Source organism: Narcine bancroftii, chromosome 1 (assembly GCF_036971445.1).
Source record: "Narcine bancroftii isolate sNarBan1 chromosome 1, sNarBan1.hap1, whole genome shotgun sequence".
Lineage (NCBI taxonomy): Eukaryota > Metazoa > Chordata > Chondrichthyes > Torpediniformes > Narcinidae > Narcine > Narcine bancroftii.
In genome coordinates, this window is record NC_091469.1 from 424,600,980 (window position 1) to 424,618,255 (window position 17,276).

The 17,276-nt window shown below is 39.6% G+C and overlaps 1 protein-coding gene across 8 annotated transcripts in view; it reads left to right on the forward strand.

The window, feature by feature from the left end:
- dnah5 (dynein, axonemal, heavy chain 5) overlaps positions 1 to 17,276 on the forward strand; it is a 343,529-nt gene that overhangs the window by 809 nt on the left and 325,444 nt on the right. The gene's annotated exons all lie outside the window — the stretch shown is intronic.

The following is a 17,276-nucleotide window of genomic DNA, read 5'->3' on the forward strand; positions in this document are numbered from 1 at the left end:
CTGTTTAATTCCCCTGTAGGATGTTTTCTTTCAATCTTCTGATGCCTTTGCAAAGCTACATTTATCCTGCCTCTTGTACACCTGACACATTTTCTCTGATTCTGGCAACTTGCAGCCCCTCTATTTCCCAACTATTACTGCCTTTAATTTTATATCCACACCAATCAAATGTTTTTTTTTTAAATTTTTTATTTTTCACACCATAAATCACAATAGCCATGATATACACTTTTTCTTTTCCACACATTTACAGTGACTTTTTCTCCCTCCCCCCTCCCTCCTCCCAAGCCACCCCCCCATCCCCCCCCTCTCATCCATTTTAGTTATACAATCTAGGTTGCATTAATTCAGTTAGACAATGTTGTCATTCAACAAAAATACACCAGAAATTCTACTGAGTCCATTCTTTTCTTTTCTTCTCCTTCCATCAACTTAGGTAATGTTTGTTCCCGGTAGGTTTTCGCTATTGTATTTAATGTAAGGCTCCCATACTTGTTCGAATATTTCAATATTATTTCTTAAACTATATGTTATTTTTTCTAATGGAATACATTTATTCATTTCTATATACCATTGTTGTATTTTCAAATTATCTTCCAATTTCCAGGTTGACATAATACATTTTTTTGCTACAGCTAGGGCTATCTTAACAAATCTTTTTTGTGCAACCAATCAAATGCTTGACAAATTACGACACAGAAGGAGGCTCTTTGATCTATGGAATTCACATTGAAAAACTTATTTCTGTTTCTCTGTTATCTCCACATAGCCCTGAAACTCTGTTCCTCTCCGGCTTTACCTTACTCTTAATTTAGTCTATGTGTGGTCTGAGTCCAGCGTGTTCTTTGAATGAAGTTATAGGAGAAGGTATTCGGTTCAACAGTCAATTTATTACACAGCACAAGAATAAAACTTAACAGAGCTCTGGGTCAATCGTTAGTTCATAGGTCACCTGCACAGTGAGTTATTCCCCAAGACTGACCCCTATTGTCCAGTTGGCTCAGTTTATATAGATCAACCTTATCATACAGAACAAAAGTTGCTTTGCTAGATTTCATTATCGTACAGAACAAAAGTTGTCTTCCTTTGCTAGATCTTTTTGCATAAGGGTTATCACAAGTCGTCTCCTGTTTTGCAGATATCTGGGGTGTAGCGCTCCCATCTTAATCCTCCAGTCCAGACTATCCTGTTGTTTTGATCAGAAATTAATTCATCCCCAGATATTTCTAATCACCATTCTGTTCCTGTCTGGCCAATTTCTGCTGTTCTCTTTAACACCTTCTCATGCCTTAATCTTCCTCCTAGACTGGTTTTCCATTCCCTTTGTTTCTTGCAGGCCCTTCTTTGTTCTGGTCTGGCCTGTTTGTCTCCTGTGCTACTCGCCACCTCCTTCAGTTTGAGCATTCCTCCTAAATCGTTTTATGCATTTCCTCTCCCTGTATTTGGGAGCAGACAATTTTGCTCAGCCAACTTTGCTCCATGCTGTGATTGCCACTTAATCACATTCCTCTTTTTCCCTGAACCATGCAGTACCTATAAACTTATTAATTAATCATTTCTTTCATAATGTTTTAACCCCTAGATTCCAACAGCAGCACAGTACAGGCTCTTTTGCCCATGATGCAATGAGCGATTATATGCCTATTTGGCATCTAAACCTTCCCTACCTCCCACCCAAAACCCTCTATTTTTCTTGCATTCAAGTGTGTTGGAGTCTTTTCAATGTCCCTATAGCACCAGCCTCCACCACCAACCCTGGCAATGCATTCCAAGTGAGTGTATATTAAAAAATATACATACCCCTGAAATCTCCCCAAAATTTTCATGCACTCACCTATACAGATCTCCTCTGGTTCTATTTTTTTTGATGGCCATCTTAATTTTCTATCCTCCGGTTCTAGACCCTTCATTTTTTTTTTCTGTCTACTCTTTGGAGATCCTTCAAATAATTCAATCAGATGAATGTAAGAACTCTGATCTTATTCAGTACTGATGTCTCTGAAATGTATTCCTTTTTCCCAAACATGTCTTTTCTTTTACCATAGTAGACAGAACTATGACTGCATCTATTTCCCACACTCTGCTTTTGCCCTCTCCTGGTCAGAGCAAAGCACAGTTCCTTCTTTCAATCCAATAAATTATCTGTGCTACCATTATCAGATATTATTTGTTCTCCTCATCCTCCACCTATCTTCATTACGTCATTTTCCTCATACTGTAAAGGAGTCTCTGACCTGATGGACTGTTTCTTGGAGGCACACAGGAGACTGCAAATGCTGGAATCAGTCTAATCACACTCTACTGGAGGAACTTGGGTGGTCAGGCAGCATCAATGGGAGAAAAAGAATGGTTAACACTGCAAACTGGATAAAGAGCTTTGACTTGAAATGTAGACCATATAATTCACTGCATTGTGGTTTATGCAGTCTATTGTATGTGGGCTAAGAACAAGGAACTCTTCAATTAAATATAATCCATTAATTAATAGTAATATTATCAAACACTGTAAATACCTGTAAACAATAATTAAAAATATCAGTCACCTTCAAGTCAGGCATTATTTGTAAACAGGATTAAGGTTAAAATTTCAGGTGTGTCATGGAATGATGATGAGATTTCAAATGATCACAATTTGAAAAGGAACAAAACCAGAGGAAAGAATAAAATGAATAATTGAGTATACATTCAGGAAAATAAACAACATTGTGTGCTAATTGATCAGAGAAAAAGAAAGATCACCACAAAAGTTGAGGTGAAAATCATGGAGGAAAGAAAAGGAACTTCCAAATCACTTTGAAAGAGTTCGTCTGATAATAAGACTGAAAAGTAATGTTAACCAGGGTATGTTACGGTACTTCTGTGTGGTGTTGTGATAAATGTACAAATTTTTTTTTCCCCAAAGTATTTGCAATAAATTATTTACAAAAAAAGTCTTTTCACAACCCTCGTGTCAATCATATCTATATAGGACCTTGTTGCTTCTCCCCTGTCTGTTTGAGAAACTTTCCCTTGGTCTCAGCCCCTCAATGCTCAGTAATGGGAGGACTCTTGACTGTGGTCATTCCCCCACAGTGCCCTCATATTGGCTTCCCCAAGCCTCTGTGTATCCCTCAGCACATAGTCCTGCAGCCTGGAATGTGCTAGTCAACAGCGTTTCTGCATTGACATCTCCGTGTGCTGAAAAACAGGTTTCAGGCAGACCAAAGCGCATCTTTCAATCTTTGAGCAGTTCTGGATGTTTCACTGTGCGTTTCTGAGAACAGGCCATAGATCAGAGAGTCCTCTGTCCCGCTGCTGCTGGGAATGAACTGTGATAAGGACCCTTGCATCCTTTTCCACGTACTCATAGCGAATCTGGATTCAGCAAAGAGGTGGATGACTGTCTCCACTCCATGCAGTCATCTCCAGGATAACTTGCGTGGTAGGTGATGTTCCGCCAGCCATGCCAAGTCCTGGTGCCTGTTTGTGAGCCCTGGCAATGAGTTATTCTGCTAGATGATCTGAACCATTTGCTCAGGGAACCACCCCACTGGGTCCATCGAGTCCTTGCCTCTCAGTTTCTACAGGACATTCCATGCTGACCACTGATGGCCTTGTGGTAAAATGTATTGGTCTGGAAAAACTTTTCCACAAAGTCTTTTCATAACCCTCGTGTCAATCTTATCTATACAGGATTTTATTGCTTCTCCCTTGTCTGTTGGTTGAGAAACTTTCCCTTGGTCTCATCCCCTCAGCTTTTCCACAATGTCCCAGGAGACTGGGACATTGTGTGGGAGCAGGGCCAGGGCCATTGTTCACAACACCTGGGACATGTAGAACCTCAACAGATAGTGGCACTTGGTGCCCTCGTACTTTGGTTGCATGCACAGCCTGATGCAGCCACACACAAAAGTGGTCCTCAGGATAAGGGCCACCTTGGGTTCAGCCCCATTTTCTAGCGCCTTGTATATGGCAACCCTACTTACTTCTTGGACTTTCACATGAACTGCAAAGCTACTCTGGTGACCGCCAGGCTGCGCCATGTACACCAGTCCCGAAAACACTTGGCATCTGATGACCAGGTTTCCCCATGCATGCCTCAGTCCCTCCAAACTAGATCTCCAATACCTTCAGGTAGTCAGATCTGACTAAAGAGAAGGGTGGACTGCTCATGCCAGTTACTGAAGACCACTGCTTCGCTCTTGTTCTGGTTTACCTTGGCACCTGATGCTGACCCAAACTGGCTGCAGATGTGTTTGATCAAAAGATAATGACGCTGTCCATGTATAGGGAGACCTTGACTTGAGTGCCTGACAATGTCATTCTTCTTGTGCTCTTATCCCTCCTGATGGTTTTGGCTAAGGGTTCTGTGCAGCAAACAAATAGGACTGGGGAAAGTGGGCAACCTCCAGACTTGATGAGGAAGCTATATATTTCTCACATTCATTTGGACTGCGCTATGCATGTCTGTTTAGAGCAGTTCAATCCAACTTCATACTCCCTCCCCAAAACCCATTTTGGAGAGCACAGTACAGTGGTGCAGGTGCTATGAGGGTTTTAAAGAGCTGAATTTTCGTGTCATCCTATCTCATCCTTTCTTTAAACCATCTAATTAATGATTTTTATCAAATTATTGCAAAATGCATTTCACATAAAAACAGCTGCCAGTAGGAAAAGAAGGGTAAAGAAATCTACATAATACATTTGCTTAATTTCTGGAGGAACACATCATCATCAGATCTGTTTTGTTTGCATGCTGTGTGCATTCATTTTAATTGCAAAACTCTTAGCACTGTGCTTCCTGTAGACTGATTGGCAAGGCAGGAAATCCAGTCATGGCTATTATTTATTGATAGACTGGAGAATCTCTGAGAGACAGATCAAATTTGAAGCACAATTGTCCTTAAGCAACAGATAGGAGACTTTAATCAAATATTCCAGACTTTTTTTGATGAGTGACTGGTGTGAGTGAAATTTCGTTATGGAAATTGAGAGTGATATTAGAGTAAGTTTAGAGCATGTTCAGGGGTTAACATTGCCTTGTCAGGAAAGTCAAGGTTAGAATACCTTATAATATTGCTCTTAAGACAGGAATGTCCTTGTGATATTCCTGAATATAGTTAGCTTCTGGAGAAGTTCAATATATAATTATTGCGCAATGTTTAAAAATGTCTTTCCTGCTTCTAAGTTTTCTATAACTTTCCATAGAAGATTACAGAACAGAAACAAGCCCTGTGACCCTTCTAGTCTGTGCCAAATTATTTTTCTGCCTAGTCCCACTGACCTGCACCCAGTCCATAGCCCTCCATACCCCTTACATCCATATACCTGTCCAAATTCCTCTTAAACGTTAAAATGGAGCCCATATTCACCTCTTCAGCTTGTAGCTCATTCCACATTCCCATCACTCTGTGTAAAGAAGCTCTCTTTAATGTTTCCCCTAAACTTTTCCCCTTTCATATTTAATCCTTGTTCTCTGGTTTGTATCTCACCTACCCTCAGTGAAAAAAAAAAACCTACATTTATTCTTTCTATACCCCTCATAATTTTAAATGCCTCAATCAAATCTCCTCTCATTTTTCTACGCTCCAGGGAATAAAGTCCTAACCTGTTGATCCTTTCCCTGCAACTCAGTTCCTGAAGTCTGGGAAACTCCTAGTAAATCTTCTCTGCACTCTTTCTAACATATTGATATTTTTCCTGTAGTTAGGTGACCAAAACTGCACACAGTTGGGTTCATCAATGTCTAATACAACTTTACCATAACATCCCAACTACCATATTCAATAATTTAATTTATGAAGGCCAATATGCCAAAGCTCCCTTTACAACCCTATTTACCTGTGACACTACTTTCAGGGAATTATGTATCTGTATTTCCAGATCCCTCTGTTCTATCACACTCCTCAGAGCTCTACCATTTACTGTTTATGTCCATTCTTGGTTTGTCTTTCCAAAATGCAACACCTCACACTTGTCTGCATTAAACTCCATCTGCCACTTCTTAGCTCATTTTTCTAGCTGGTCCAGATCCCTCTGCAAGCATTGAAAGCATTCTTCCCTGTCCACAATGTCACCAATCTTTCTGCCATCTTCAAACTTGCTGATCCAATTTACCACATTATCATTCAGATCATTGATATAGATGACAAACAGCAATGGTCCCATCACTGATCCCTGAGGGATCAGACCTCCAGTCTGAGAAGCAATGATCCATGACTCTCTGTTTCTCCATCCAGCCATTGTCAAATCCATTTCACTACTTCACCATGAATAGTTAGCATCTGAACCATCCTGACTAACCTCCCTTGTGGGACCCTGTCAAAGGCCTCACCAAAGTCCATGTAGACAACATCCACACCCTTCCCTTCATTAACTTTCCTGCAAACTTCTTCAAAAAACTCTTATCAGATTGGTTAACTACATTGTACCACACACAAAGCCACGCTGACTATCTGTAATCAGACCCTGGCTATCCAAATACTTGTATATCCAATCCATATAACCATATAACCACTTACAGCACAGAACAGGCCAATTCGGCCCTACTAGTCCATGCTGTAACAAATCCTCACCCTCTTAGTCCCACTGACCAGTACCCGGTCCATACCCCTCCAGTCCTCTCCTATCCATGTAACTATCCAGTCTCCTTAAATGTAACTAATGATCCCGCCTCGACCATGTCTGTCGGAAGCTCATTCCACATCCCTACCACCCTTTGCGTAAAGAAATTTCCCCTCATGTTCCCCTTATAATTTTCCCCCTTCAATCTTAAACCATGCCCTCTAGTTTGAATCTCCCCCACTCTTAATTGAAAAAGCCTATCCATGTTTACACTGTCTGTCCCTTTTAAAATCTTAATCACCTCTATCAAGTCCCCTCTCAATCTTCTACGCTCCAGAGAAAAAAGCCCCAGTCTGCACAACCTTTCCCTGTAGCTCAAACCTTGAAATCCTGTCAACATTCTCGTGAACCTTCTCTTTACTCTCTCTATTTTGTTTATATCTTTCCTATAATTTGGTGACCAAACCTGTACACAGTACTCCAAATTTGGCTTCACTTAGAACACCTACCAATAATTTATCTACTACTAATCTACTTTTATTTGGTTTAAGACAACAAGCACCTGCTCCCCTTTTATCTGTAAAGGCTCCATTACCTCACTGTTTTTCTAACTTCCCATGACTCTAGCAGTTTCCTGAGTAAATATTGATGCAAAAAAACCCATTTAAGATCTTTACCCCATCTGTTTTGGTTCCATATATAGGCATTCTCTCACATTTTCAAGGTGACCAGTTTTGTTCCTTACTATCCTTTTGCTCTTAATACTTACTTTGGCTTCGCGGACGAAGATTTATGGAGGGGGTAAAAGTCCACGTCAGCTGCAGGCTCGTTTGTGGCTGACAAGTCCGATGCGGGACAGGCAGACACGGTTGCAGCGGCTGCAGGGGAAAATTGGTTGGTTGGGGTTGGGTGTTGGGTTTTTCCTCCTTTGCCTTTTGTCAGTGAGGTGCATCTGTAGAAACCCTTAGGATTTTCATTCAGATTGTTTTCAAAGCAACGTCATGTTTCTTTTAGCCTTTCTGATTTCTTCATGTTTACTCAAGTACCTCATTTGCTCTGTATTGCCTTTACTTGCTATGTATCTCTCTTCCGAACCAGATCCTTGAAATCCAAGGTTCTCTATGCCTGTGACCTTTGTCTTTAATCCTGACAGGAGCATACAAACTCTTAAAGTTTCACCTTTGAAGGTCTTCCACTTACCTCGCACTTCCTTACCGGAAATCAACTTATCCCAATCCACACATTCTAGATCCTTTTTCATTTCCTTAAAATTGGCCTTTCTCCAGTTTAGAATCTCACCCTGAGGACCAGACCTATCCTTCACAATTAACCTGAAACTAATGGGATTATGATCACTGGGCCCATTATGTTCTCTTACACATATTTCTGTCACTGTCCTGTCTCGTTCCCTAAAAGGTTATCCAATGTGTACTTCTATATATTGATTTAGAAAACTTTCCTGACATATTTCACAAACTCCAAGCCATCCACCCCTTTTACAGTATGAGAGTCCAGTCAATAGGGGGAAAGTTAAAATCTACTTTCACAACCTTATATTTCCTGCAGGTCTCCTATCTCTCCACAGATTTACTACTCCAGTTCTCGTTGTCTATTGTGCGATCTATAATACTACACCATGAGTGTGATCATACCCTTCCATTCCTCAGCTCCATCCATATTGCCTCAGTAGATGAGCCTTCTGGTCTGTCCTGCCTGAGCACATGTGATATTCCCTGATGAGCAATGCTGCTCCTCCCCCTTTCATCCCCCATTCTACTGCTTCTGAAATGAACAGAAGTCCAGAACATTGAGCTGTCAGTCCTGCCCCTCCTGCAATCAAGTTTCACTAATGGCCAAAATGTCATAATTCCATGAGCCCATCTAAGCTCAGCTGCCTTTCCAACAAAACATCTTGCATTGAAATAGATGCACCTAAGAACATTCCATCACATACAGCCCTCTGACTTCTGATGTTGCATGCAATTTTTAACATCTTTTCCCTCCTCCACTCCCCTATCTGTTCTGGCACTTTGGATCCCATCCTCATGCAAATCTAGTTTAAACCCCCACCTCCCTCAGAGGAGCACGAGCAAATCTTCCCACAAGTGTATTAGTCCCCCTCCAGTTCAGATGCAAACTGTTCTGTCAGAACAAGTCCCACCTTCCCTGGAAGAGAGCCAAATGATCCAAAAACCTGAAGCTGTCCTTCCTGCACTGTCTTTTTTGCCACATTTTGACCTGCATTATCTTCCTATTTCTGACCTCACTAGTGTGAGAAACAGAAGTACCTTCACAGATTTCGCTCGAGACAAAAATTGAGAACAAAGAACATTTATTGTACAACAGTGCAAAGTTGGGTGCTTCCCCTTACCCTGGGAATACACACACATACTGGGGCTCACCCAACTTTTATACAGTTCATTTCAGTGTAGAGGTATCCTCCCCCCCCCCCCTAACATTCTTCTGCCTCCTGGATTGGTTTGGCATTTGGTAATTCTGTCTGCCTACCTGCAGTTTCTGTAAACTTGAAAGACCATGGGGTATCCTGTCTGGGTCCCATCATGTCATTGTCCTTATTCATGAATCTGCCTTTGTCCTTATTCACACATCTCAACCCCCAGGACTTACTAATTCTATGTGCAGAACTTGCTAATTCTTTCTATCACTATAAGACCCTTATTCTATTATACTTGTGTAACCCTTCCTCACACTCTTATTGGAATTCATCCCTACTCAACTTCCTCTAGTCCAGTCCAATATTCCTTATTTCATTCATACTAGCTTTACTTCCTATATTCTATTATCTCTCACACTCTCTTTGGCTTGGCTTCGCGGACGAAGATTTATGGAGGGGGTAAATGTCCACGTCAGCTGCAGGCTCGTTTGTGGCTGACAAGTCCGATGCGGGACAGGCAGACACGGTTGCAGCGGAAAATTGGTTGGTCCTGTTTTTCAACTTTGTGCCTAACTCCCTGAATGCTCTTTTCAAGGCCTCCTCACCCTTCCTATCCACATCATTGGTCCCAAAATAATCCAATTAGCACTTTGATCAGGTGGCAAAGAAACAATGCTTACATGCTTACTGAATGACTTAAAGAATGTCTCTATCAATTTAACATCATAGTGATTTACGCACGATAATAGGCAGTTTGGCCCATCGTGTCCATGCTGACCTAGCTAGTTTCATTGACACATTCAGCCTATATCCTTCTGAACCATTGCTATCCATGTACCTCACAAAATTGTCTTTTCAGCGAAACAACAACCCCTGCCTCTACCACTTTGATAGCTTATTCAATATATCACCGCCCTCTATAAAGAAGTTGCACCTCAAATTCTTTTTAATTTTTTTCTCCTCTCATCTTAAGTTTATTCTCTCTAGTTTTAGACTTGCCTTCCCTGGGGGGGTGGTGGGGGGATTACTTTGACACTGTATCTTAGCTGTGTCTCATGATTTTCTAAATCTCTGTAAGGTCATCCCCTTGCCTCCCATTCTCCAAGGAGAGAAGTCCCAATCTCTCCTTATAATTCAACACCCCACCCCTCCAGTCCTGTCAATACTTTTGTGAATTGTTTTCTGCACCAATTCATGCTGAATGATGGCTTTTTTTCCGATAGCTGGCTGATCAAAACTGCACAATACTCCAGTGGTGGTTTCACCAAAATCTTTGTACAGTTGTAACATGACCTCCATCCTCCTGACTGATGAAGGCAAGCATGTCAAACACCTTCTTCACCATCCTGTCTACCTGGGTCAGCACATTGTGCAAGATGTTGATGCCCTACACAGTTTTAAATCGTGGAGCATGGTGTCACCTTAATACAGTATTTAGAGATATTATACCAATGAAAACATTTATTAGGAATGTTACTTAGAGAACTTTATAGATTTGGGTATTTAGAAATCTTTGGAGAATTTAACAGATTCTTCAAACTTCGCATCAGTGTGATTTCTCCTTTTCTGTCAGCAGGAAGATTTCACTTTTGATACTCAACTTTCACAAATAACTGTAAAATCTAGCTGATGTAGAAAATGTATAAAAGATCAGTGCACTGTGATTTGGATTGGTTTATCATGCTAGGCAGGCCTTTTTACTTTAAACATTTACAATGTTGAAATTGTCAACATCATAAAAATCTTGACTTGCAATTAATCTTTAATTGCAGTTTAAGGCTGTCAAAGCTATTCTCAGGATATTGATTGCATTGGTAAGTAAGAAATGCACTTTTGTTCTTTGTTGTCAATCTTGATCTTGCCATGCACAAATGGACTGGCCAACCTGCCCACCCCACCTTGCCTCAATGATCCAATGTGATAGCAATTTTCTCATTCTTATGTCTTGGAGAAAATATATTGTTCAGAGTTTCTTTGCGGTTCAGAACCAATTACACTGGACAACAATTTTTTTTCAAAAGGTTTGCTTCGTGAACAAAAATTGAGGATTATGATGGACAGCTTCAAGCTGAACATAAAAATAATTTCAGATTTGCTGTATCACATCAAAAGTTGGAGAAACTTTTAATTGAATTTAGCACATTTAATTACATAATAATGCTGACACGTTGCATTAGTTTAAATGACCTAAAAATGTTTTACTGCTAATTTCCGCTTGTAACTCAGCATCTGATGCCTCTCGCGTCAATGCCCAACAATAGTTGGCCAGCATTGATAGATTCCAGTTGCCCTGATATGGCTTCTCTATGTTTGCAATGTCCTGGTGAAACTGTTCACCATGTTCATGTGATGCACTGAGGTAGCAGCAAGCAAGCACAAACTCAAAAGACTGTGCACAGGTTTTATTCAGTAAATGTCTGAACACCTTGGTGGCTCCCCATGTGACTGACTCAGGAGGGGCCAGCTCAGGTTTATATTCAGGCCAGCTGATTGACAGCCAGCCAGGTGGAGTCAGCCCTTAAGTGGTCTTCCTGCAGTTACAGAGATCGCCCCCTGCTGTAGGCTGGTGGTCGTATCACCACAGTTTGTCACTGTCCACCAAGATCAACAGGGAGGAAGTCCAAGTGCAAATGCAGAAAATGAATTTTTTTTTAATTTTTAAAATTTTTTTATTTTTCACACCATAAATCACATTAGCCATGATATACACTATTTCTTTTTCACACATATACAGTGACTTTTTCTTCCCCCCCCCCCCCCCTTTCCTCCCAAACCACCCCCCCACCCCCCCCTCTCATCCATTTTAGGTATACAATCTAGGTTGCATTAAGCCAGTCAGACAATGTTGTCATTCAACAAAATTACACCAGAAATTTTACCGAGTCCATTCTTTTCTTTCCTTCTCCTTCCATCAACTTAGGTAATGTTTGTCCCCGGTGGGTTTTCGCTATTGTATTTAATGTAAGGCTCCTATACTTGTTCGAATATTTCAATATTATTTCTTAACCTATATGTTATTTTTTCTAATGGAATACATTTATTCATTTAAATTTAGTAGTTTCTTCCTTTTAATTTGGTTATGTATTCCATTAATATTTAAAGACATATAGTTCAGCGTAGCCCTTTTATATTTTGTTTATCTTCTCTTTCCGTTTTTCCATCATTACCTTTCCTCCTTTTCCATTTCTGTTTTCTTATTTTCAACTCTTTATAAGACAACATTCCTACAACATCCAACATTTTCCTTATTCTCCTATTTCTATCTTATTTATCCCCAATCTCCCCTTCACCTCCTGAGTTGTCCTTTATCCCTTGTCGGACAACCACATCTCCCCTCTCCATTTGGATTTGCGAATCCACTCGCAAGCGTCAACTGATTTTGCAGTGACCGCTCTTTTCCCCCACCCAGCCCCCCCAGAAAAGATTTCACTTTTCATATGTCACAAAAGTCACTCTTTTAATTCCCTCCTTATTCTCTCTATTCCATTACCTTCCCTTATTAATTCTTGTCTATGCTATCTATATTTTCCTCTAAGTACAGATACATTCATGTATGCTCATTGTCTCTATTCACTCTTGTACCTCTTTACCCGCATACATATCAATCGTGATCATTTTTACTCTCATTACCCGTCTTCATCCCTCAGTCTATTTTTGTCTTTACCCACATACATATCAATCGTGATCATTTTAACTCTCATTACCCGTCTTCCTCCCTCAGTCTATTTTTGTAATTGTTCTGCAAATTTTCGTGCTTCTTCTGGATCCGAGAATAGTCTGTTTTGTTGTCCTGGAATAAATATTTTCATTACCGCTGGATGCTTTAGTATAAATTTATACCCTTTCTTCCATAAAATCGCCTTTGCTGTATTGAACTCTTTTCTCTTCTTTAGGAGTTCAAAACTTATATCTGGATAAATGAAGATTTTTTGCCCTTTATACTCCAGTGGTTTGTTGCCCTCTCTTACTTTTTCCATTGTCTTCTCCAGTACCTTTTCTCTTGTAGTATATCTTAGGAATTTTACTACAATAGATCTTGGTTTTTGTTGTGGTTGTGGTTTAGAGGCCAATACTCTATGTGCCCTTTCTATTTCCATTTCTTGCTGTAGTTCTGGACATCCTAGGGTCTTAGGGATCCACTCTTTTATAAACTCCCTCATATTCTTGCCTTCTTCATCTTCCTTAAGGCCCACTATCTTTATGTTATTTCTTCTGTTATGGTTTTCCATTGTATCTATTTTTTGAGCTAGTAGTTCTTGTGTCTCTTTAGTTTTTTTATTAGATTTCTCCAATTTCTTTTTTAAGTCTTCTACCTCCATTTCAGCTGCTACTGCCCGCTCTTCCATCTTGTCCATTTTCTTTCCCATTTCTGTTAAGGTCATCTCCATTTTATTTATTTTCTCTTCTGTGTTGTTTATTCTTTTTCTTAAATCCTTAAATTCCTGTGTTTGCCATTCTTTAAATGACTCCATGTATCCTTTAATAAGAGCAAGTATATCCTTTACCTTGCCTTTCTTTTCTTCTTCTATTTCACTGTACTCTTCCTCTTCCTCTTCTTCTTCCTCTGGGTTGGCCATCTGTTGTTTCTTTGGTGCCCTTTCCTCCTCTTCTTTCTTGTTTCTATTGTCTTCTGTGGTCTCTTCTTGCTGCAGGTGTTCTGCAGCTGTCGTTGCCGGCTGTGGAGATCGACTCCCCAGCTGGTCCCCCCTCCCGTTGGTGTGTTTTTTTTCATTCGCATTGCGGTTGCGCACTTTTACTCGGCTCTGCGAGCCATTTTTGTAGTCCATTATTTACCGACCTGAGGGAGCGGGTTTCTCTCTCCGCAGCGGGCCTCTTTGGACAGGTAAGGCCTTCACCTTTTTCCTCCTTTGTCTTCTCTTCCTCTCTTCTTACCGTTGCTTTCGATTTTTCTTTTTTTGTCGCCATCTTCTTTCCACCTTTATACTCACTTTTCTGTAACTTTTATTTCTGTGCCTTTGTGTTTTCCTTTGTTTTTCCCGACTTTTCTGGAGAGGGCTGGAGTTCACCGTCCGGCCACTACTCCATCACGTGACTCCTCCAGAAAATAAATTTTCAATGACATGTTGTACTTCATGGCTTTTTTGCTTGAAGATTATTTAAAATTTGACTGGAAATCACAAAAATACGTTATATTTTAAAAAAAGGTACATGATAGGAATTTTTTTTTTTAAAAGGTGATTTTCGTGATCAGCAGCCCAAAGTCCATAAAATACACCCAAAAGTGTTCATGAAGCAAAATATTTGTTGTCCAGTGTTATATTTGGAACAGATGCCTCTTAAAATTTGCTATTGTAACGACTGCCACCACTTAACCTGTGCATCATATCTTTAAACTTCCCTCTTTGAGTTGACATTTCCAACCTTTGGGAAAAAGATTGAATATCTATATTTTGGCATGCAATATTAACATTTTCCCTTCCCTCAGGCCTTCAATCCTCTAAACATTTCCCCCCCACAAAAAAAATGATTTTGATAACTATAATCTCATCTTTGTAAATTTCCATGAATTTTCTGCAGTCCTTGTATATTTGGATATTAAACCAAATGCAATTTCTACTTGGAAAAAGTGACAATTGCAAATAGATTAAGATGCTAGTTGCTATTTAAATTGGCTATTGATTCTAATCCTTAATTTGTGCTTAATTGTTTTCCAAACAGAGTTTCTGAATTTCAGATAAAGTTCTTTTGATGTGCATTAACCAAAATTACAATTGTGCGTGCAGCATACGTAAGGATTATGAAATGCAGATTAGTAATTGATATGATTTGGTTATTTTTTATGATTTAGCTATTGTTTCATCTTCATGAAAAAATCGATAACTGCATTATGTTTTATAGTTTCTATAAAGGAGAAAGAACACAATATCCCAAAACCTTTTTCAATTTACAAAATATCAGAAATGTAGTTGGTTGTGAAATGGAGTTATCACAAACAGTAACATGAAAATGAAAGATAATCTGTTTTCATAGAATTGCAGAAATATGTATCAGAGGAAAACAATGACACATCACATTCATCTAATTTTGACTCAGGTTAAACCAAAATTTACATCTCCTATTAACTTTCTTTTAAAAAGGTGCCAAAGGACCTTTTATCTGCATCACTGGAGCAAGAGTAGGCCATTCAGTGCTTTGAGCCTGCACTATCACGGCTGATCATGGGACTTCAGTATACTATACCCTTTTCTCTCCATGGCGCTCGATCCCTTCAGCAATATGGGCCAGACCCATTTCTCTTTAGAATATGTGTAAGAAACTGGCCTCAATAACTCTCTGGTGGTGAGTTCCACACGTTCACAACTTTCTGAAAAAAGAAGTTTATCCTTATCTGGTTCCTGAATTGTTTACTCCTTACCCTTAAACTGTGACCCCTTGTTTTGGGCTTTCCAACATTGAGAATGTTCTTTCTGTATCTAACCTGTCCAGTTCTTTCAGAATTTTGTGCGTCTCCAAGAGATATATGTTTAACCCTATTCTGTCCAGTGTTTCCTCATGCATTATTGCTGCCATCCCAGGCATCAACCTGGTGAACCTTCATAGCACTCTCTCAATAGCAAGAATGTCCTTCCTCAGATTGGGAGATCAAAACTACATAAGGAGTGGCGTCACCAATTGCAGTTAAATCTGTCATCTTCTACATTCAAAATCTCTCATATTAAAATCCAAAATTTCATTTGCTCTCTTCTTCTATACCTACATTCCACCCCTCAATGACTGGTGGAGAATGACACCCAGGTTTCATTGCACTTCCTTTTCTTAATTTGTCATCATTTGGATAATATTGCCACCAAAATAGATAACCTCACATTTGCCTGCATTGTACTGAATCTGACATGCATTTGCCATCTCTGTGAATCTGTACAAGTCATCCTGCAGCCACTGTAAACTTTAAGACAATTCACACTGCCAGCTTGCTTGTTTAAAAAATTTAAGAGATACAATAAAACCCCTAGTATTTGGAATTCAAGCAATCGGCAGCTTCAAGCAATCAGCAAAATAATCAATGAAAATAAATTAAAAAATTAAAATAAACAAGAATAAAATAATAGTCAATAAAGATCCAAGTTTACAATTGTTCTCTGAAATAACACTTAAACCTTTGGTGAAGATGGGAACAAATATTCAGCCAGTGGAGTACCTTGGTCATACTTTGCTCGTAGCAGCTGTTTGAATAAGGTTGTGTGAAAAAACAATGGCATCGTCCAGGACGAAGAGCTGGTTGATGCTGCTTGCTGTTGGGGGGTGACTCTTTTAAAGTATCTCCTTGTACCTGCTTAGTAAGAATCATCCCAGTCAAATGGTTTATCTGTAAATTTGGGGAGGGAGGTGGTTAATTATCCATAGTATAATGCTATTGATCATCTTTCTGGCAGCTCTACAGATGCAGCCATGATTAAATGTTTTCAAAGAAAGCGACTGAAAATAAATTAAAATGCTTTAAGTTTATATGTTCATGCAAATGCAGTTTGTTCAGTGTAAATATAGTTTAGTATTTTTGTCTTTTGTTTGTTAAACTGTTTATTCTTAATGCAGGTGTATTAGTTAGACCTTGTAAGAGTACCAGTCAATCTCAAGACACCCAAAATACACTTATCTGGCATCTACCAATCCATATAGGTGCCAGATACCAGAGGTTTTATTGTCTTATCTTCAATTCTTTCATGTAGATCTGTAGTCCCCAACCAGTGAGCCACGGGCCACAGTGTGTTTCCATGTGGACAACGGAAATCAGGGTGGATCTGATGTCATGTCTCGGTCCTCCCAGGTGACCTTGGGAGAGGTGGTGAGCAATCTGGCACAAGTCAGGGTGGTCATCTGGCATTTCTCAATATAAGTGGCTTAGCACTCAGCACTCAGTCACATTTCTTATCAGACCTCCACACAAGATAGATTCAGACTGATTCAGAAGTGAGTGTTTTCTGTCTTGCGTCAAGACTTGAGAGGCTCCTGTTTATAAGCTAAGACACATGATATATTTCTCCTTTAAATTATTTTTGCAAAAAATTCATCAAAGATTTACCCTGGATGGGATTCATTAAAATAATTATAAACAGCTGGAGTCCTAGCTCTGAAACGTGTGGTACCTCATGAGTAACTGCCTGTCAATGAGAAAAGGACCCATTATCATTCTCTGCTTTCTGCCTACTAACCAGTTTTCTATTTGCATTGTGCTTTGTTCTTTAATTTTGCACATCAATCTCTTGAATGGAATCTTATCAAAAGTGTTTTGAAAATCCACTTGTCCACTCCTCTGGTTGTAGCCTCAAAAAATTTTGGAAGATTTGTCAAGCATGTTTTCCCTATTATAAAGGATGTT